Raw genomic sequence first — 24,308 nt, forward strand, 5'->3', positions numbered from 1 at the left:
GCAAAATACAAGAAGAAGAGGAAGAATACAACAAAAATACTTACTCCGTATTCGTGTTTAGTTTGTAAACAACTTTTGCGGTGTGATTACACAAATTACGGTTGTTTTGCGATCGGTGGCTTTCGATCGGTTATTAGTCGTACTGATTTTTCTTTATTTTATTTTTTTAATATTAAACGAGATCATTTGCAGCATCAAGTGTAAACGAACCAGAAACAAAATAATTTAGTATTTTTTCGGTTGGTTTTGTTTTTCTTACAAAAATTAATAGTGGGTGTAGTATAATTTTTGCATGAAATCTAACGGCGGATATGAAGCAATACGGTTGGTTGATGTAGAAATAATAAAATACTAATAGTATAAAATTAAAAGAAAAATTTAAAAAAAAAATATTTGAAAAATTAAAAAGGGAATTTAAGCGAAGTTTCCTAAACAAGAAAAGAACATTTTTTGGATCTTATTCTTATTGGTCTCTATGCAGAGAGTGTATGCAAGAGTGTTTGTTTATTAACCGTGAATTAAATTTGCTGTTGTTGTATGTGGATACTTGCATACTTCATGTGTTCAACAGCAACAAAAAACCAGCGATGATCTTGAATCTTATTATTCTTATTGTTGTTGCTGTGTTCTACTATACATTCATGCAACCAAGTGGAAAAGTGAGTGTTTAATTCAATTAACAAGTGCATTTTCATTATTAAATAAGAATATTTAATTTTTTATAAAAAAAAGAAATACAAGTAGACTTTAATTCAGTTACTGCAGCAGTGTGTTTATTATTTAATTAAATTAAAAAGAAATCAAAAGTATTTTTGTTTGAATTAACAATTGTATTTGGAAGCTGAACATTTGGATAATTGGATTATAATACAACAGATTGTCATAAATTTGGTAAGCATTTTGCTTGATATACGAGAAATTATTGTTGTATATTGAAATTACAAATTAAATCCAGAAATATCAGGGGCCGAATTACCGCACTCGTGATCGAATGAACTATCGTATCGAAAAATAATTTCGATATCGTAATTATAACAAAATGTACTAAATTTCATGCTCGATATCGAATGCCGTAATAAGAAAATTACGATCGATTTTACTCGATATCGAATGCGGTAATTCGGCCCCAGATCTGTCTGATATTTTCTAAAATGAATGTACAGATTTAGTAATTGAAGTACTCCTTTCGTTTGTGATAAAAATAGGTATATACAGAATATATGTATTTGTAGATATATTCTGGAAACTTAGGCAATTCTAGGATCACTAAGACGATTAGTATATATCATAAAAGAATGAACCTATCACATTGTTTGTAATGTACATTAGACATGCCCTTTATAGATCTGTCTTGGATGGGTATAATTTTGTTCTTTAGTATGTATTGGGTGCATGACTTAGAAATGTAGGATTTACATCTTTTGAGCGCGGTTTTTGTTTTTAATATCTTATACATATTTAATTTTGAAGGGAACATATCTGTCATTTATTCTCACTTAGTTATTAAACATTATAGTGTAAACAACAATGTTTTTTTTTGCTTCGAACATGTAGAATTTTGTTCCAACGAATCGTCCGTCATATGCGGGAAGTTTTAAATTACTTCTTTAATCTGAAAAGTGCAGCTGAAGCACACCGTTCGATAGATGGTTTGTGCGGTTCAGAAGAGGTGATTTTGACACGGAAGACAAAGATCGCCGAGGCCAGCCAAAAAAGTTTGAAGACCAAGAATTAGAGGCATTACTCCATGAAGATTGTTGTCAAACTCAACAAGAACTTGCAAAATCATTGGGAGCTACACAAGCAGCTATTCAAAACATTTGCGAGCAGCAGGGTTCATCCAAAAGCAGGGAAATTGGGTATCATACGAATTGAAGCCGAGAGACCTTGAATGACGAGTTTGCATGTTTGAAATGCTGTTTAAAAGCTACAAAAAGAAAACCATTTTTGCACCGAATCGTTACTTTCGTTTAATTCATAACCCGAAACGTAAGAGATCTTACGTGAAGCTCGGTCTTCCAGACTAAACGACACAAAATGTAATGCTCTGTATTTGGTGGAACCAATCCATTATGAATTGCTGAAATCTGAACCAACTATCACAGGGAACCTGTACCAAACACAATTGATTGATTCGTTTGAAGCGAGGTTTGGCCGAAAAAAGCCCAGAATATAGGTCAGTCATGAAACCGTAATATTCCATCATGACAACGCTCGATTACATGTTGCAATACCTGTTAAAAACTATTTAGAATGAAGTGGTTGCGAAGTTTTGCCTTATAGTCCAGACCTCGCCCCGTCCGAATGCTATTTGTTTCGATCGAATCAGAATGCACTCTCTGAGATACGCTTCACTTCAGAACGGAGTATGAACAGGCATGATTCGTTCTTGGCCTCAAAAGATGACGCGGAATCCATATGTTGCAGGAAAGATGGGAAAAGGTCATAGCTACCAATGAATAAATTTATTTACATATCGATGGCTTAATATAAAAAAGGCGTAACTCGATTTTTTGTTACTTTACAGGAGAAGGAAAAAACTTAATAAAATCCATCAAATTTTACACACAAAAAAAGTTTAAATGCAATTTTTAATAAGAAGAGACATCACATTTTATTTCTTATTTAAAATTTTTTTTTTTATTTTAATGAAGTTATTTAATATAATTCTTTTTTCATTGATATTTTTTAAAATAAAAAATTAGTTACGCCCAAGGTCTATTAATAGACCTTGGTTACGCCTTTTTTATATTAAGCCATCGATGTATTTATTGCAAATGTAATAACCAAACAATTTGAAAACTTTTATCTGGTGGCGAAAAAAATTCCCTAAGGAGTTTGGTGTCCAACTATATGCATGAAAGTAAAGTGGTGGCTCTAGATATTTCTAAGGCATTCGATAGGGTATGGCATGGTGCGCTCTTATCGAAACTTATTGCTTTTGGTGTCGGTAACGACTTCTCTCAATTTTTATCGAGCTTTCTCAGAGATCGAACTATTGTAGATGGGATCTCATCAAATGAGTTCATGATTAATTCAGGGGTACCGTAAGGCTCCGTTCATTCTCCTACTCTATTCCTTGGTTTTCTAAATGACCTTCTAATTCAAACTTCCAACCCTATCTATACTTTTGCAGATGACAGCAACATTTGCCATTCATATTCATTCAATTATAGGCCAAGCCTTTCGCTGATTGGGACAAGGAGCCAAAACATGAATGATAGATGAGGAGCAGCAGAACAAAAAGTACTTTTTTGAAAATATAAAAATTTTGGAAAATTGATTTCTTCTAGAAGATTTCAGCCAAAATATTATAAAAATACCATAAAATCAACTTGTAAAAAAATTCGAAAAAGTACCTTTTGTTCTGCGGCTCCTCAGATATACTTAACCAAAATCTTGTGACAATCTCTGAAAGGGGTTATGCGAACAGAGTCGATTTTAATGCACGTAAGACTCAATATTGTTTGCTAACACACAAACGCATGACACAACATGTTGCTTCATCTGTTTTTATGGGTGGTGTAAATATTAAGGAATCGGAAGCTCTCTATGTTCTAGGCATGAGTATTCAGTGTGATGTTCGCTGGACAAAACACATTTTTCAAGTGTCGAAAGAAGCATTCAAGTGCCTTCCTTGGTTTCCTAAGAAGGTGTAAAAAATACTTAACATCATCTGATCTCCTTACTATTTGCGCCACTTATCTCCGACCCAAAATGGAATACAACTCTGATGTATGGGCCGGTGCTTCGAAACCAATTTTGGAGTTACTCGACCGCGTACAGGAGAGGGCGAAGGTGCTTATCGGTGACAGTAGGATATCCAGCTGTATTGATTCTCTGGAGCATCGTCGCAATGTAGGTTATGTTTCACTGTTCTATCGATACTACAATGGAATGTGTTCTGATGAAATTAGGGTACTTGTTCCCGATACCCATAGTTTCTTACGAAATATGCGTTCATCAGCGGGGGCTCATCCATTCATGTTCGATTGGTCAGTGGATCGCATAACACACTACAGAGAAAATTCGTTCTTTAGACGTACCGTCGGATCCATCTTGTGCAATATATAACAGAACTATTGGAAGGAATGCTTTGATATTTAACAAGAATATGCGGAATAACAAGATTTACAAATGCCAAAAATTGGTTAATGGCAGGAAATTTTAAATTAATGTGTAATAATTACTACATATTTAAATCATATTTTTCAAGTGTTTTTTTCAACACTTTTTCCCTTGGGTGTCAATAGTTTTATCTGTTTCATTTCCTAAAATTAATCCTCTCATATACACATTCAATTACTTGCTCAACAAACAATTAATTTGAATAAATTCAATATGAATTTTCCAACTCACTAAACAAATTAACAACAAGTATCCATTGGTAATTATTGCACTTAAATACACTTGTTTATACTTAAAATAAAAATTGAAACAATGAAAGACAGAAGAAAAAAAGCAGAAAAACTGAAGAAAAAAAGTTCAAACTAATTAAGTGGCAAATTATTTATTATTCAAATAACGTAGAGAGTTTTGAATATAATTTTGTGAATCTAAAGTCAATGCACCCCTACACACCAGCTGTGTGCAGTGGCATGATACGAGTACGCTTTCGAGTATGTGCCTCAACTCCGACATTACAAGTGGTGGTGTGCAATAAGAAAAAGAAGACTGCAACAATAATTGTAGCATTAAAGACACACACATGAATACACATAACACAAATACTAAAATAGTGGAGAGGTTCATTATGGAACTATAATAATCGTCGTAGCCAGCCAGCATCATCGGTATTATTATTATCATTATCATAGTTATCCAGATTCACTTCCACATCATAGTCATCATAGTCATCATCATTATTATGATGAAGATTTTCTCAAATGATGATGTTGTTTAATAATCCATAAAAGTTCATGTGTGTTGCACAGAATATTTATACTGTATCTACTGTATGTACTTGAAAATATTTATGCTCTGCCTTCAAAGTGGTTTGTTGGTTGCATGCAACCATACGCACAGAAGCACTTTATACTGGACTAAATAATTATGATTACATTCTCAACTTAACTCAACTCAACTCGTCTCTTCTTGTGATGTTGTGTTTTGTTTTTTCTGATCTGCTTTCAAAAGATGAAAAGATGTTGGAGATTTAATTTCATTTTGTTTTTATTAAAATAAATTCTAAAGTGTTGATGTGTTTTGTTGCTTGCTCTTTATGCCCAGACATTGAAAATTTTCAAACACTAACTATATTGCTTGGGAGTGTTAAGAAAATCAAATTAAATTCCAAATCACTTGATGCAAACTTAATAATGATGATAATGAATAATTTCAGAGATAATTATCTCGTATTAATGTGTTTAGATAGATATTTAGAATAGATAGATATCAAAATATTGTATAACATTAGTGAAAATAAGCAAAATTATTGGAAAATAAATACAAAACAAAAAACTAGATGACTAATGGTTGGTGTTTTCATTGCAATACATTTCTTTAGAATTATAAGTTATATATGGAATTTTAAGTAAACGAGGGGAGGGGAGACAAGTGTGTTAATATAAATAATAATTGTATAATAATATGATAAACTAAAAATTTATGACATTAGCGCCTATTTTCCAGAAGTCTGGTTATATGTTAACTTGTAGTTTCGAGGATCGCTTGACCCATATTTTTCAAGAATTTTTCCATTAAAGTAAGAGTTTATTTCATTCTTGGGATTTTATATCCCAAATCGAGCAGCTATCTGATTTGTCATCTCCGAATTTAAGGAAATTTACATCAGTTATTATCAGGGAAACCTTTCTGGAAATATGCTCTAAAAAAAGCGTTTTAAGTGCTTTTACATAATTTTTAACCAAAAAATATACTTTTATTTAAAAAAAATCAATACAATTCATTTCTATAAAGGTAAAGTAACATAAAATAAACAAAACTAACATGAACTAGTACAACAAAAAATAAATACAACATAAAAACAATAAGCTATGAAAAGGCCTCGAGAGGTATTTTTTGATGATATTTTATATAAATATAAAGTCACTTCTTCAATTAAGGTATATTGCAATAAATTAAAAAATATTGACTTAAATTTTCAAATAAAAATCGTTGTCTATTGGATCTGAAAACATTTTTAGACATAGAAAATGTTCTTTCGACATCAACTGATGTAGGAGCAAATTTAAAAGACAATATTTCTTTAACACTTAGAACGGTTAAGTTTGAATTAGAACTAAAATTTGATATTTAGATGGCGCTATTATTAAAATATTGATTATTTTACATTAAAAAAAGCCATCTATTTTTCAATTTTGAATTTTAAACAAAGGAAGTAAAAACCTGTAACTCAACAGCGAAAAATAAGTAAGACAAAATTTGTTTTAGATAAAGTCGAAATATGCTATTAAACATTAAAATATGCTCTAAAAACGCAAAAATATGACATAAATATGCTCTTATAACAAATATATGCATTTAAGGGTAAAATATGCAAAAATATGCACTAGCAAATCGATGCCAAAATTTTTAAATAGTTCTGAAACGTGTAAATATCTTATCAATGTGCTCATTAGACTCACCAGAAAAGACATGCATTTGCATATTTTGGTTTCCCTGGTTATTATGTATTACAAGTGTTTATCAAACCAAAAATAAAATAAATTTGAATCCAAAGTTTTCTGTCTGCTTAGGGATGGATTCGTTCTCCTACATTCCGAAATTTTACATTTCGCTCCTTATTGTTTTAATAACCACTTGATTATCCATAAAAGTACGAATTGGAGTTACGTTTTCAACCATTTATTGGGTGTATGACTTAAAACAGCTTTTACTTTAATACTTTTGTACAATGTAAATTTATTCATTCAAGTATTGGCCATTGTTTGCCATGACATTTTCCCATCTTTCTTAGTCTCATATTTTGAGGCCAAGAACGAATCAAGCCAATATCGGATACTCTGTTCCAAAGTGAAGCGTATTCCAGAGAGAACGTTCCGCTCTATCAACGATTCAGGCGAAAATTCTCAACCAGTTCATTCTAAATAGGTTTTAACAGGTATTGCATACTGAGGTCGAGCGTTGTCATGATGGAAATCTAGGCGTTTTTCGGTCAATAATCGAATCATTTGTGTTCGGTAGATTTTTAGCAGCTCATAATAGATAGGACCATTTAGTTCCCACCAATTACTGAAAATTATCATGGATATTTGGATGATTGTCCGGGCTTCACATACGTTCTCTTATGCTTCGGGTTATTGTAACGGATTCATTCTTCATCGAAAGTAATAATTCGGTGCCAAAATGATTATCTTTCAAAATCATTTCGGACATGCAAAATCGTCTTTCAAGATCTCTCGGCTTCAGTTCGTATGATACGCAATTTCCCTGCTTTTGGATAAATTCTGCTGCTCGCACAGTTTTTACAAGCTGATGTTGAGTTTGACAACAATTATCATGGAGTAATGCTTGCAATTCTTGGTCTTCAAACTTTTTTTGATGGCTTGGCCGATATTTGTCTTCCATGTCAAAATCATCACTTCTGAAGCGCACTATGTAATAAACTTAATTTAGCAATGTTGTTTATTCGATATTCACCAGAGGTGAAAACCATCGTGTCTGGTCTAAGCATTTCAAATACTTTACAAGTACAGTATGCTCTATTTCCGCCTATCACGAAAGAATATTTACTAAATACTCAACGTTTTCTTGGCAAATAAATTAAGAAAAAGCGACCAAATTTAAACGACTATATCTGGATATAACACTCTTAGTTGTCTGCGGAAATCCCTAACAACATCTATCACATCGATCGCATGCCTTTTTGCCTCAAGTTCGTGTAGAAGGGTAGATGGGGGCTTATAATTAGCATGGACTAAGACGAACATGCCACTTAAATCTTCGAATCAGTGTAGTGGAGTTTAGGTTGACATTTCAGTAATTTAAGGGCTGCAAACTTGCTTATGTTCATTCGAATATATGGTCCGTATTTTTGATGAAAATTGTTCTAACGGTTCTATACACGGGTTTACTAATCTCTGAATGTGATGGCGAGACTTTCTTCTGAGTGACAATGAAATTTGACAATGAAATTTTACATAAAAACCAACATTATTTACTGAAATCTCGGAGATAGACGGTTAAATACTTCTGGCATCACAATTAAATATTTTTGTAACCCTTAAATCCATCAGATTTTGCTTCTATGTTTGTTCCCCAATTTAATGAAATGGTTATAAGGAAAGGTTTTGTACGAATGAGAAAGCGGAGATCTATTCTAAAGAGTTTAACGAATTATGTACTTCTCCAAAGTCATAGAATATTTAGTGAATCACATAGTATTAGATGAAGAGTCTTACTATTCAAAGATTTTATACGCAGTGATAATTACGATTAAGATGTGCTAATTATGACTATTTCACACGCATCAAAAGCTTCCTCTAAAACCGTAGTCAGTACAATTTATTTTTGATATCTAGAATAAAAAAATGTTCAATGGAAGCCAAATCTCTTAAAATCTGAAGGATCACTTTACCCGATTAGAGGCAGTTAGCATTGTAGGGTTGGAAAATGGTGTGTGTTTGTCGGAGGCTTGTCATTATTCTTTCAAAGTCTTATATTAAACAAATGGTGAAATACCATTCAAATTATTCTTTCTACATTGTTCTAGTCGTACATTCTTGTTTATGGAAACATCCAGAGTATTCAGCGGGAATCGATTCCTGCAACCCTCTGACGGATACATGATTGGTTCAGATACAATTTTCATCAAAATTTATTCGTATTTATTTGTATAAATTTCTCTCCTTAGGGCTAATTTGCATTCGTAAGTCATTATCATATACTTATCTTTTGAAGCACGGATATCAAAATATTTAAATTTTGAAAGTGAAAGCATCCATTAACTTTTACTCTAATCCGTATGACGATTTCCTACTTTCAGATCGATGCTTATTTGTCACAACATCCATTTTGGGTTACTTTTACGAATTACTAGCTCAAGCGAAATACGACCACTATTGAATTCGCATAACCAGCGAAACACTAATATTGAAGTAAATTACAATTCTATTAATTTAATCCACAACGAAAATCATACGGAATCGTCATATGAAAATGTCCATTAATATTGAAATCCAAGATCAAAAGAATTTCAATGTGCAGTGCAAAGCATAATGAATATCAAAGTGCTGTAGTTTTTTATTTATAACAATGTATATTCTAAAGTAGCTGTTAACAAAATTATCTGGCATCATTGCTCATAACTGTAATTGCAATAACGCCTCTTTTTCTTGTTTATTATTTAACTAACACTCTCTTAAAGTTAATTTCTCTTTGCCTGTATGCTCTTTAATTTGTGTTGCACTTTTTTTAAGAAGAAATAAAAACCTGCTTCATATCTTTATTATGTGTTTTTTAAAGTGTTTCTTTATTTATATTTCTTTTTAAATCTTTTTTGCCGGTTTCATGAATTGTACGTCTTTGTTTTTTTCTGTCTGTCTTTTGATTTTATGCACACAACATTTTGTCGGTTGTCCCAGTTCTTTGAGCTTAATTATGGCATAATTAATTTTCAAATTATGTATAAAAATCTATGTATGAATGTGTCTGTGTTTTTTGTACTTTAATTTAAAAACTGCTTGGTAAACTGGTTGAGTTTAGGTTGGGGAGGGAAATTTGACAATCGGAAAAATTGTAGCAATGGTTGTGGAAAATTGTGGGTACTTTTTTAGGTTTATTTATAGGTACGAGAGTACTAAAGTACAATTTACAAAATTGCTATTACTTTTTCCCATCTTTCTGGAAGAATAAGGACTACGAGCCAATAGAACTGCCAAGAACGAATCAAACCAATTTCGGATAATCTGTTTCAAATTGAGGAGTGTACCAGAGAGAGTTCTGCATGGATCGAAACAAATTGTAGTCGGACGGTGCAAGGTCTGGACTATTGGGCGAGTGAGACAAAACTTCCCAATCACTTCATTATAAATAATTTTTAACAGGTCAAGATGGTTTTATATTCTGGTCGATTTTCAGTCAATGCTCGCTTTAAACGAATCAGCTGCAACTCGTATTAGATAGGACCCTTTTGCTTCCACCATATACAGAGCATTACCTTAGCGCCATGGATATTTGTCTTTGGTGTCGATACGGCTGGTTGGTCGGGCTTCACATACGATCTCTTACTCTTCGGGTTATCGTAATGGATTAATTGTACTAAATTCCAATATGCAGCACCAAAAAAGTACCATTATACCATAATGATCATCTCTGACTTATGAATGTATTTGTGTGTCTGCGTTGGAAAGCTTGTTTAAGTGTGTGGGCTAAATATCAATGACAGGAAGAATGTTTTAAGTGCATTATTTCTTTGCTCACTTTTTTCACAAGTTCTCAATAAAAAGGTAAAAACAATTTAGCTTATAAAAGTCACTTCATTTAAACAAATTCTACAATTTGTTCTCTTTATTTTCTTAATTCAATAATTACAGTACATAATTGCCATTCCTTGCATTATAATACAATTTTAATTCCTCAGCATAATTGTCACAATCACTTGATATTAGAGATTTGAAATTGGCTTAAGCCACCAGTATTAAATTGTTTATTTCCCTCTCCAATTAAATGACACAGCTAATTGTTCTATAATGATTAAACTGGCTTTCTTTCTTTGTAATTGAAGTTACATACATCCCGCATTTGAAATCAATTGGAAAATTGTAAACACTTTCTACCACGATACATTGGCATTAGTATGTTAATTGTTTTTCTACAATATTTTCTTTAGAGTTATTTGGCTATGGCCAGCAAGTTGCTACAACATGTGTTGCTAATAAGCATGAGGCAAACATGTTCCGTTCCACACATCCATACGACTGTACAAATAAATGAGTTTCTTCAACTTCAACCCCATTTTTTTCGAATGATTTGAATTGGTAGAAAATTTTACAATTCTTGTTTTACGTACATATGTATTTAGTTTACTTTTTCTTTTTTGAAATTTCCATTTTATCTTCTGACTATTTGCTTGTGGAGAGCTCATATGAAAGTTCAATAAAAAATTTCTACTTTATAAAAATATTTATTAGAATCATTGTTTATTGTTGCAATGAGTTGCAAATATTCTCGATACATTTGCAACACACATGTGTTGTTGCTATTAATGGCGGATGTTTAAAGGTATTAAATTATTATTTAGATTGTAAAATGACAAAATATTAGCATTAATGATTAAGAAAGTAATACCAAAGTGAAGCGTATCGCAGAGAGAGTGTTCTGCATCGATCGAAACAAATAGTAGTCGGACGGGACAAGGCGGGTTAGCCAAAACATTGTTAGGATGTTTTGACTAACCCGCCTTCATTCTAAATAGTGTTTAACATTCTAAATAGTGTTTAATGCTTGTTTCAAACGAATCAGTTACAGGTTCCGTGTGATGGTCTGGTCAGATTTCAGCAGATCATAATAGATCCTCACACCAAATACAGAGAATTACCTTAGCAATATTCGGCTTTAGTGTCGATTCGACTGGTTGGACGGCTTTACATACGATATCTTACGCTAACTGGTCAAAAATATGAATCAATGCTTCACCAGTAAATGGATAACAACGAAAGACAAATGTTTGTTTAGTGATGGAATCTTTCAAACAGGAGTAATCATTAATAAACAATACATTGATAAAATATTCATTTATATAAGCTGCAGAACGGGGTAGACTAGATGATGCTGTGCTGAATCAGCCGCTCTTACTTATAATCCTGGATGTTTGATCTTTTACGGGAAGTTATTATTATTTCCACTTATCGATTTACTATCTAATGTTCCTGGACTTAGGATTGAAAGGCCTCCGACATAAAGTATTCATGTAGGTTTCCTGTGAAACTTCCGAATATCGCATGTTTATCAGTAACAGCGGATTAATAGTGTCATCAATATTGTATGCTTCTAAATTCAGTACCCCTCACTGCGAACAATAGCTTAAAACCAGTCTTCTTGAGTTCGACTCCACCGCCATATGGAATAATGAGTGACATGTTGATATCGCTATGTTCTTCAAACCAAATGACAGATCAATCATTAGTAGGATTCTGGAATTTCATATCTAAATTTCAACACGAGGTTTCATTGGAATTTTCTCACTAGGGATGAGTCAAAATATCATGTAATTAGCAAGAATTTGAAAAGAGAATACCGGTTTATCTCTCTGACTTTGGTTTGGATACGAGCTCGTTCAATTTTTATTTAGATGAAATTACTCTTGTAAGTTGCAAATTGGTGGCGTTTACAGGATCCTCCATATCCATGGTTAAGGAACCTGGATATAAAAGAGGAACTTTCCTTTGTCTGAGACCGATTAAGCTTAAACCTCGAAGAATAGATTTATAAAGAATGATTATGGATTCACGAGCGACATGATTTTGTAGCTCTGTTCTTAAGTCTGAATGATAGAACAGTCATCAGTAGGAATTCTAAAGTTTCATAGCCCATCCGTTACTAAATTTTAGCATGAGGCTTCATCGGGAATTCTTCGAGAACACAGGTTTAACTTACAGGAATTAAAGCTATCTAATTATACGAGATCGTTCAATTTATAGTCGATGGCAGACTATCGGCAGTTACAAATCCCATCCTTGTTAAAATAACGTCAGGTGTTTGCTGATGTAGTGTTCGAGCACCTTCCGGGTTTTGGTGATATATTTTCCTTTGTCTGAGACGGATTATGATTAAAATGTTCATTCCTTATGCATTGTATGTTTGTTACGGAATCCTTGTTCTAATGCTATTACGTTCTTCAAATACTCTATGAGGGATTTTGAACTGCACCATAAAGTATTACTTTTTATGATAGCTCTATCATTTGGCTGGTTTGGCTCTATTCTTACTATTATATTGGTCCACTAACGTCTCCTAACTAAACATCAGGAGGATTGCATTTGAAGAAAGATATAGGTATATCATTGAACATTTTATTTACACTTTCCCTTTAATAAAGAAAGAGAAGGCTTTCCTTTAAGATATCACTTCTACAATTTTGGATACAATATTTGGAAGGTGTCATACAGTGACGATGTAATTGAATTCAATAAACAAAAACACGAGAACGAATCAAGCCAATTTCGGATACTCTGTTCCAAAGTGAAGCGTATTTCAGAGAGAGCGTTTTTCGGCAAATGATGGTATGGCCACATTTCAGCAGCTCATAATAGATAGGATCCTTTTTCTCTCACCAAATACAGACACTGCCTTAGCGCCATGGATATTGGGCTTTGGTGTCAATTCGACTGTTGCATTATGGTAATGGATCGTATTTCAAGGTCTCTCAGCTTCAATTCGTATGGTAGCCAATTTCACTGCTTTTGAATCAATCCAGCTGCTCCCAATGACGTTTTGATTTTGCAAGCTCTTGTTGAGTTTGACAACATTTTTCACGGAGTAATGCCTCCAATTCTTGATCTTCAAACTTTTTTGTCTGACCTGGACGATCTCGTTTTTCGTTCATTTTCACTTCTGAACCGAACAAACCATCTATCGCACGTAGAAACCGATGAAACACATTTATCATAAGCTTCGGTGAGCAATCGGTGTGCTTCAGCGGCACTTTTTTATCAAATTAAAGAAGTAAAGCAAAAAGCCGTTTTGTTTACACTGTAATATTCAATAACTATGTGAGAATAAATGACAGATATGTACTCTTCAAAATGACATAAAAGTTAAAAATAATAACCGCGATCAGAAGATACTCTATATATTTTAAGACATACACCCAAAACAACATACGTAGAACCATGCTTCCAATCTTCTATGCCTTTCCATTTTAGTAGAAGGAATAATGGTGAAGATAATACATCATCTACATATATAATGTTACCTTACGTGGACTAGATACGGAGTTCCTGATAAATGTTTCTGTCTAAAAAAACAAGAAGAGTTTTGAGCTACTGACTTGCAAACACGATGATTTGGTCTTAAATTTAGAAAGAATTCAAATAAGATTCCTGAGATTCTATTTGAAAATAAAAGCTTTCTCAACAATTGGAAGAACATTTTAAATGCGATATCAAATTAAATAGCCATAATTTTTAAATCACTTAACTTTGTGTTTGCTGGATAGTGATTCGCCCATTTAGAATGTAGTCATTGTTTTCTTAGATTGCAAATAAATTTGAGAAAAAAAATGGATGTGAAAGGTTTTGACAATTGGTAAAATATGTTCTGCATGGTCTTAAGATCGATAATATTTAGGATAGTTAACAATAGTTGTACAACATTGTGGCATGATTATTTTATAGCAGTGAAATACTCAGAGATAGAATGAAGCCATTTTAGAAGCTATTGGATGCTTTGCTATTATACGGTACCTCAACAATAACATTTCTTTATTCAGTTTATACTGTGTTTTTGAAAGCTAACAAGCAACTATGAAGAAGCAACAAATAAGTTTTTTTATGAATTCACTCTTTTAAATTAGAAAATCTCATTCCTTGTAACCTGTTGGGGTTGTCTTGTACTTCGTGTATTGGCATCGATGAGTATGAAATAAAGCAACCCATACCAAAGTCATCTGTTTAATATGTGTCGCCGTCTTCTTGGTTTCGTCTTTGAAATTGTCTTCATATTGGACTCCCACCATGAATTTTGTTTTGGAAATATCTTGTGGCAAAAAAGATTGCAATAAAAACAACAACAGCAATATTAAAACCAAGAATAATTTCAAATGTACGTTGTAGCCAGTTTTTAAATAAATTTCGGTTACAACTTTTATATTTTGCATGTTTAGTTGCTGCAAAGTTGTTTTATATGCATTACATGTTGTTCTTATTGCGACTTTTTGGCTCTGGGTAGATTTGCAAAAGGAGTATCTATCTATCTGTGCGTGTGATTGAGAGAGAAGGGGCAAGTTTATATAAGTATTACAAGCAACCAACTTCAATAGTACATTTTCGGCATAACTTAGATACAATAACAGAATTTAAATTAAATAAAAAAAGGTGAGAAAAATATTTATTTGCTCTTAAAACAAAATACTTATATATTGGCTTCAAAATTTATATTTTGAATGCGTGGCAAATTGATATCATTTCTTTCACTTTAGCTTTTGCACAGTTACGTATGCAGACATCTACAGCATTTTTGGTTTGTAATGCTTTTCCTGCCATTCTCGTAGCAGAGATCATTGTATTCAGGTGTTGATTTAGTTAATGGTGATTTTACATGTGTGATATTTATTTATTTGTTTTGTTAGTTTGTTTATTCAGAGGTTGTTCCCCCGGTATATTTTAGTTTTTGTATTTCAGTTCTAATTTACTTTATAATTTTGTTTACTTCGTATTATTTTCCTTTTCTTTTTGTCTGTCTGCTTACCTTAATTATTGTGTAGTTTTAAAGTCTTTTAATGCTTAACTTCCTTTATACTGATGTACAAATGCATTGCACAGTGGCACAAGTTATCTCTCGTCTCACCAAAAAAATACTTTGTTTACCCTCAACACTTTTTACACAAATATTTCATCAACGTCGATATAAGAAATTTTAGTTTTTTATACTAAAAATCGATTTTTGGTATAAAATATGAGTGATAACAGATTGAGATTGTTTTACCTAAATTCGCTGTATTTATGAAGTTATTAACGATTTAAGATATTCGAGTTTTTTATATATAAAATAGTTTTGTTTAAAAAATTAAAAAAATATTTATTTTGTGTGGTTTTCCACACGAGGGTGAAATGAGGGTTAATTGAAGATCAAATGTACGTAAAAAAGAGGTTTTATTAATAACATTTCTCTGTGCTTTCTCATAGCTTTTCGAGATAACATTAAATTTTATGTAAAAAAAAAATTATACAAATTTCGAAATTTACGAAATATGACTACTGACCGCCTTCTATAAAAAATAAGCCACAGTGCATCGCTTGCATTTTATGTTCATTATTGTGTGAATTCTCAACTTGCAAATAAAGTACCTATTTAGCAGAAGCAGTGATTCATTTTATTTCTTTAGCGAAGCATTGACCATGAAACCAAACTAAAGATCCACACAAAAACATTTAATACTTCATTTTCAACAGCAACTACAACAACAACAAATACATACATTTAGATCTTATTGCATTTCTAAAGCTTTATTTGGTCTTCAGACTGGTAAAATAGTCAGTCAGTCGTTCGTAATAAAATGAGACATATAACTCAGATGTGCATAGAGAGATAAGCATACTTACATAAGTACTAGGGTATTCATTCGACTAATGATCGTTCGATTAATCGAATAATTTCTTACGAATAATTATTCGAACAATTTAAAAATGGCCATTTTCGAATAACGAATAATTCGAACAATTTTATGTAGAATAATCGAATAAAACGAATAAATGTTCATATATATTTAAATTTATTAAATTGCTTAAAATTTTTCATAATTCCAAATTTAAATAAGTAATAAGACTCACCAAAATTGTATTGTTTCTGAAATTCGACAAATAACTAAAGACAAAGGGACTTTCGGTCACTGTAGATGAGATAGCTCCTTCTATAAATATATAAATATTACTGCAAGAAGTTACAATTCTAAAAACAAATCTTTCAAAATGTTTAACTTAGGACTTGAACCAATGAAAATAAAAGGTACGGAATAAAATATTTATTATTTAGCTGGCGAAATATTAGAAGAATCGCAATTAATAATCAAAATTTTAACTTAGATTCAAGTGGAGTTGAATGTGATGGAGAATGTGATTTTGAAACGGTCGTCGAAAGTGATATTGAGGATGACATTTATAATGATTACATTGAAATAGATGAAGGCCATGATCTTAAAATATATGTATATAAGTGATGTTATTAACCGCATACGTAAGTGTTGCAAAATATTTAATAAATCGAATGATAAACACAAATATTGCAAACTAACGTTTTGTTGCAAGAAAAGCAAGGAGTTCGTCTTATACATGATGTTAAACATCGTTGGACATCTTTGTCTAACATGGTAATAAACTTTTTGCGTATTTGTAAATGCGTCAATCATGCACTGCCTGACTTAAAATTAGCCACGTTCACTGACAATGATATCAAACTTTGGACAGATTCCCTTTATTGTGTAATTCCCCAAGACCACTTTATTAAGCAAAGATTCGGCAACGTTGATAGAGCATGATGTATATGTTATAAATAATTTAGAAATAGTGAATAATTAATTTACTAAAGAATTAGTTACTCAATTTAAAATCGGAATTAATGAACGACATAAAAAAGTTCTTAATACGTTTATATTGTAGTTATTTGAATTCAGAATCATGCCAAAACGGAAACTAAAGTGTTTGCTAGTCAATTGTTTTGTAGATTGTTCGGGAGTTATTCTGATCAGAATATTTCTGTTGAAATTTAATGATGGACTTTGTTTTCGAATGTTTTTTAAAATTATCAATACTTGAATTGTTAACTTTAACGTTACTTTTTGTTTTTCTTTAACAATAAAATATAAAAAAACCGACATCAAAAATTCATTCTTTAATGTGTTAAAAAAAATTAAATTATTCGAACAATTCGACTAATTTTAAACGTGTGTTCGAATTATTCGAACAAGTTAAAATCTCTTATTCGAATTATTTGTTTTATTCGAACAAGAGAAAAATCGAATAATTCGAATACCCTAATAAGTACCCACATACAACATTTTGTTGCATTCTACTTATACAAACTGTATTTATTTATACAGGCTAAACTGTCAATGTTAGACCATCAAGTGTCAGAATTAACTTAAAGATATTCTTAATAATTGTAGTGTTCTGCCTCTGTTTGATAGAACTTTTACTGTTTGTCTATACCAGCAAATTCTTAACGAGATGACGAGATGATAAGAGTTGTGTGTGCATGTTTTTTTGAAGAAGTTCAAGATCTTTTGTTAGCATTTGGTAATATAAGGCTTTTAAAGAACAGTAAATTTAAGAAGATAACTACAATTTAATATGTATATTGATGAATCATTCGCCAAATTGTTTAACTACACTTTCAGTTTCGGTAAAAAATCAAATAAATTTTGAAAAGTATTCAAGCTTAGGTTAGGTGGATGGATGGATCTGGAGATTCCATACCAAATCCGTTAAGTTTCAATTCCCATAATACCCCATTTTGTAACACCATATACTCTAATCGATTTTTGGTAAAAAATATGAGTGATGATCACAGATTGAGATTGTTTTACTTTTAATCGTAGTAATAGTGAAGTTTTTAACGATTTAAATTTGAGTTTGTTATATTAAAAATCGATTTTTGGTAAAAAATATGAGTGATCACATTGAGCTTGTTTTTCCTGAATTCACAGTATTTGCGAAGTTATTAACAATGCAAGATATTTGAGTTTTTTTTATACTAAAAATCGATTTTTCGAAAAAAATATGAGTGATCACAGATTGAGCTTGTTTTTCCTTAAATCCTATTATTTGCGAAGTTATTAACGATTTAAGATATTTGAGTTTTTTATACTAAAAATCGATTTTTGGTGCAAAATATGAGTGATCACAGATTGAGCTTGTTTTTCCTTAAATCGTAGTATTTGCGAAGTTATTAACGATTTAAGATATTTGAGTTTTTTTATACTAAAAATCGATTTTTGGTATCAAATATGAGTGATCACAGATTGAGCTAGTTTTTGCTAAATTCGCAATATTTACGAAGTTATTAACGATATAAGATATTTGAGTTTGAGCAATATTTACGAAGTTATTAACGATTTAAGATATTTGAGTTTTTTATACTAAAAATCGATTTTTGGTGCAAAATATGAGTGATCACAGATTGAGCTTGTTTTTCCTTAAATCGTAGTATTTGCGAAGTTATTAACGATTTAAGATATTTGAGTTTTTTTATACTAAAAATCGATTTTTGGTGCAAAATACGAGTGATCACAGATTGAGCTTGTTTTTCCTTAAATCGTAGTATTTGCGAAGTTATTAACGATTTAAGATATTTGAGTTTTTTTATACTAAAAATCGATTTTTGGTATCAAAAATGAGTGATCACAGATTGAGCTAGTTTTTGCTAAATTCGCAATATTTACGAAGTTATTAACGATTTAAGATATATGAGTTTTTTATACTAAAAATCGATTTTTGGTGCAAAATACGAGTGATCACAGATTGAGCTTGTTTTTCTTAAATCGTAGTATTTGCGAAGTTATTAACGATTAAAGATATTTGAGTTTTTTTATACTAAAAATCGATTTTTGGTGCAAAATACGAGTGATCACAGATTGAGCTTGTTTTTCCTTAAATCGTAGTATTTGCGAAGTTATTGACGATTTAAGATATTTGAGTTTTTTATACTAAAAATCGATTTTTGGTGCAAAATACGAGTGATCACAGATTGAGCTTGTTTTTCCTTAAATCGTAGTATTTGCGAAGTTATTAACGATTAAAGATATTTGAGTTTTTTTATACTAAAAATCGATTTTTGGTGCAAAATACGAGTGATCACAGATTGAGCTTGTTTTTCCTTGAATCCTAGTATTTGCGAAGTTATTAACGATTTAAGATATTTGAGTTTTTTATACTAAAAATCGATTTTTGGTGCAAAATACGAGTGATCACAGATTGAGCTTGTTTTTCCTTAAATCCTTGTATTTGCGAAGTTATTGACGATTTAAGATATTTGAGTTTTTTATACTAAAAATCGATTTTTGGTGCAAAATACGAGTGATCACAGATTGAGCTTGTTTTTCCTTAAATGGTAGTATTTGCGAAGTTATTAACGATTTAAGATATTTGAGTTTTTTTATACTAAAAATCGAAATTAGGTACAAAATATGAATGATCACATATTGAGCTTGCTTTGCCTTAAATCTCTGTATTTAAAAAGTTATTAACAATTTGAGATATTTGAGTTTTTTATATTAAAAATCGATTTTTCGAATAAAATATGAGTGACCACTAATTGAGCTTGTTTTTCCTTAAATCGTAGTATTTGCGAAGTTATTAACGATTAAAGATATTTGAGTTTTTTATACTAAAAATCGATTTTTGGTGCAAAATACGAGTGATCACAGATTGAGCTTGTTTTTCCTTAAATCGTAGTATTTGCGAAGTTATTAACGATTAAAGATATTTGAGTTTTTTTATACTAAAAATCTATTTTTGGTGCAAAATACGAGTGATCACAGATTGAGCTTGTTTTTCCTTAAATCCTTGTATTTGCGAAGTTATTAACGATTTAAGATATTTAAGTTTTTTATACTAAAAATCGATTTTTGGTGCAAAATACGAGTGATCACAGATTGAGCTTGTTTTTCCTTAAATCCTAGTATTTGCGAAGTTATTAACGATTTAAGATATTTGAGTTTTTTATACTAAAAATCGATTTTTGGTATCAAATATGAGTGATCACAGATTGAGCTAGTTTTTACTAAATTCGCCATATTTACGAAGTTATTAACGATTTAAGATATTTGAGTTTTTTATACTAAAAATCGATTTTTCGAAAAAAATATGAGTGATCACAGATTGAATGATCACAGAATTTATTAACGATTTAAGATATTTGAGTTTTTTTATACTAAAAATCGAATTTAGGTACAAAATATAAATGATCACAGATTGGGCTAGCGTTTCCTTAAATCTCTGTATTTACAAAGTTATTAACAATTTTAGTTATTTGAGTTTTTTATACAAAAATCGATTTTTTGTTTGAAATATGAGTGATCACAGATTCACCTTATTTTCATTCAATTCATAGTATTTGTGAAGTTATTAACGATTTGAGTTATTTGTTTTTTTTTATACTAAAAATCGATTTTTGTTATAAAATATGAGAGATCACAAATTGATCAGGATTTAAGATATTTGAGTTTTTTATACTCAGTGTAGGGTATTATATGATAGGTCTTGACCGACTAAACTTTCTTACATGTTTTTTTTATATAAATAAATTGATTTCTGTATTTATTATATGCTTATATTTAACTACAGCATAACTTTATATATTTTCTGTATTTTCTTATACTTACAGTTTAAATATCAATTTAAATAACAAGCATCCCCATCAAAATCTCCAAGACTGTGAAGTAGTGTATTTATTTGATCCTTAAAGTATGCAACAATAAATGTGGTCATCATGACAACAGACGAAGTAATATTGAGGTGAGTTACGATTGAACACACTAATACTTAAACTAATCTTAAACACACACAGGCAAATACACCACCACCAAACAAACTTGCTTATTTTTGTATCGACTACAGAGTTTTGCTAAAAAATTAACAATTGAGAACTAACAAATGAAAATTTCTACAATACTAAAAAATTTAAGTAAATGCTTGAGCAACCACATAATATGCTACGAAAAAAGAAACATTAAATATTTAAGTTACAGACTTGAATAGAAAACTTTTTTTTACCGAAGTCTATAGTCAAATGATTTGAGCAAAGAAAATGAAAATTTAACTGTCTTAAAACAGGAGTTTGCCTCTCCTTCTCTTTTATAATTTAGCTTTGTTACAACAAATAAGTCTGCTACTTTAAGCATTGTACTGCTTGATTATTGAAGCAACGAGGCAGGCAAGAAAGATTCTTAGCAAGAACATGAATGAATCTTCTTTAACAAATTGAAAACGTTGTAACTGTGTTTTATTTATTTGGCTGACATTATCCTTGGCAAACCACAAATATGCAACTATGGCTGTAAAGAAAACTAAATGAGGAGGAGTATAACAAACCAACAAAAAATCTCATCTTTTTCAATTGCAACCACATGTTTTATAAGCATTCTGAAAACATGTCTTCTTTTCGTTGCTTTTCTACACTTTCTCTTCATGCTGTTTCAAACATTTCGCTGAACTAATACAAAAGCAAACAATTGTTTCCCTTTCCTTATTGTTGTCGTTGTTGCTGCTGCTGAGTGTAACCAAATACTGCTGATCTTTTGCTTGTTAAAGTTTTTTGTTTGCTGCTCTATTCTTCTTTAGTAAATTGCAACAATTTGTTAACCTGACATCATCATTGTCGTCGATACATGTAGCTCTTGTTGTTGTTGTTGTTGTTGTATTGTTTAGTGGCAGGATGTTTTTACCACTTTCTGCTTACCCGCTTTTAAGGCTGTTTAAACTTGTGCTTTCTTCGTTTTTACTTAAGTTACAGCCAATTTTTTGTTTTTTTTTCCGCCATCTTTTGTTGTTGAAATTATGTGTTGTGGTGTCAGTGCGGCATTATTTTCTTACTCTGCTGATGCTTCTTGTTCTTATTTAAACAATGCGTCAATTGGGGCGTGTTGCATACAAAATACATTTAATTTGCTGACATTAAACTGACAACATTGCTCGTGATGACAAATTTTCACTTGAATTCCTTTTTGCTACGATTTTAACGAATTTGTGTGCGTTTTTCTTTAGAAGTGTTGAGATTTAATAGATAAATGACATGATTAAAATCAGAATTCAGTTATAGTAAATGTTTTTCATGGATTGTTTTCATAAACCAACAAGTAAGAAGCTTAAATTGTTATTAATAGCCAGATGGTTAAAGTAATTTTAGTGTTGAAAGGCATGGTGACATACATTTGGAACAGGGGGATGAAGAGAATGAATTAATTAAAAGGAGTATTGGTACTTTATCGTCGATCATTTGCTTTTGGAGTATAATAGCAACTTTGAATTTCATGCTGGAGTAAAGAAATCTAATAAATTGTAATACGTGATCTTATGATCAGTTATCGATCCTATCTCATGCCCAGAAATTTGACAGTTTGCCTTTGAATTTGAAAGCTCATAATCGTGTTTTTGTTTTTATGACTGATTTTATATGATCAGTTATCGACATTTGAAAGCTCATTATCGTGTAATTATTTTTTGAAATATTGTAGGGATCTTCTAACCAAATTCTAAAAATCAATAATATGAAGGTTTTTTAAATTTATTTTAATTTTTAATTTATATTGTTCGCATTTGTTTGAAATGTGTTGATTTAACTTTGCTCTAACATAATTTTGCTTTGCTTCCATTACATTTTCAGGCGCGACAAAGCTGCTGAGAATGGTGAAGAGTTTCGTGAACCACCTCCTCGAATACGCGGTCAAAGTACATATCTGGCGGTAAGTTTTGCACAAACATAAATTATATAAACAAATAATTTAAATTCACTTTTATTACACCTCATCATCTTTAAAGAGAATAAAATATTCTCTAAAGACATTAAAGACAATATGTATACAAGTACATAGTCATATTAAAGCAGCCTGCCTGCTTGTCTGTATAAATTGTTTGAATTTTTTTTATAAAAATAAACAAAATTGTTTAAGAAGATTTATGGACTCGAAATTTTAATAGACATTGTAGCGAACAATTTAAAAAGCCTCCTCCACAACCACCTCCTCGTCAAGAGATGGCGGACAGCTACTTCAGGGTCGTTAGTAACGATTTCTGCTTTACCTTAAAGTGAGCAACATTTAGTGGACATTTTTGTAGATTTAAATAGTTGTAGACGCCATTGGCCATTGCTGTAGACGTCGACAATTGTTGCAACTAAAACATTTGAACAAAAATTTTTGCGTTGCTCGCTGTCATGTTTTGCTAAAGAGTCACTCGCCGCAGCTACTTAGAATTTCTCATGTTTGTTGAAATTAATCTTGTGGGACTTTAGGGGAGTCGGTGGAGTACTCGCTTTTATTTATTACGTTATTCTTTTAGTACTTTGATTATATGTATTTAAGCACTTGATTTCTTTATGTGTGCGTGTTTTTTTTTTCATACTTTACAATTTTGCAAAATTTAACTTTATTAAGATGTGAAAAATGTTTGTGCTGCTTTTAGCAATGAAAAAATTATTCAAATATAGTTGATTGTTGAAGCAGATGTGTGGAATATTATGTATGAATAGAGGGCCATAGATTTCTTTAAAGTAGGAATAGTATAGATGCTCTCTTACATCCCTTACATGTGGACTCGTATTGACTCTCGCCTATAGTGTAGATTAAGTCTCGACTGTAGTGTAGACTATAGTCTCAAATGTAGTGTAGACTATAGTCTTGACAGTATAGTCTCAACTGTAGGGTAGACTATGGCCTCGACTATACTCTCGACTATATTTTGATTTTAGTCTCGACTATACTTTGACTACAGTCTCGAATATATTTTGAATATAGTCTAGATTATAATTTGACTATAGTCTGACTATACTTTGATTATAGCCTCGACTATACTTTGATTATAGCCTCGACTATACTTTGACTATAGTCTGACTATACTTTGACTATAGCCTCGACTATACTTTGACTATAGTCTCGACTATACTTTGACTATAGTCTCGACTATAGTCTCGACTAT

General features: G+C 31.3%; 1 long non-coding RNA gene across 1 annotated transcript; it reads left to right on the forward strand.

Annotated features, from left to right (window-relative positions):
* Nucleotides 1-499: 499 nt before the first annotated feature.
* On the forward strand, nt 500-23,132 carry LOC135959235 (uncharacterized). Its single transcript, XR_010576517.1, has 3 exons — nt 500-891; nt 21,001-21,131; nt 22,999-23,132. It is a non-coding gene; the product is annotated as an uncharacterized LOC135959235 (long non-coding RNA).
* The last annotated feature ends 1,176 nt before the right edge of the window (nt 23,133-24,308 follow it).

This window comes from Calliphora vicina, chromosome 4 (assembly GCF_958450345.1).
Source record: "Calliphora vicina chromosome 4, idCalVici1.1, whole genome shotgun sequence".
NCBI classification, from domain to species: domain Eukaryota; kingdom Metazoa; phylum Arthropoda; class Insecta; order Diptera; family Calliphoridae; genus Calliphora; species Calliphora vicina.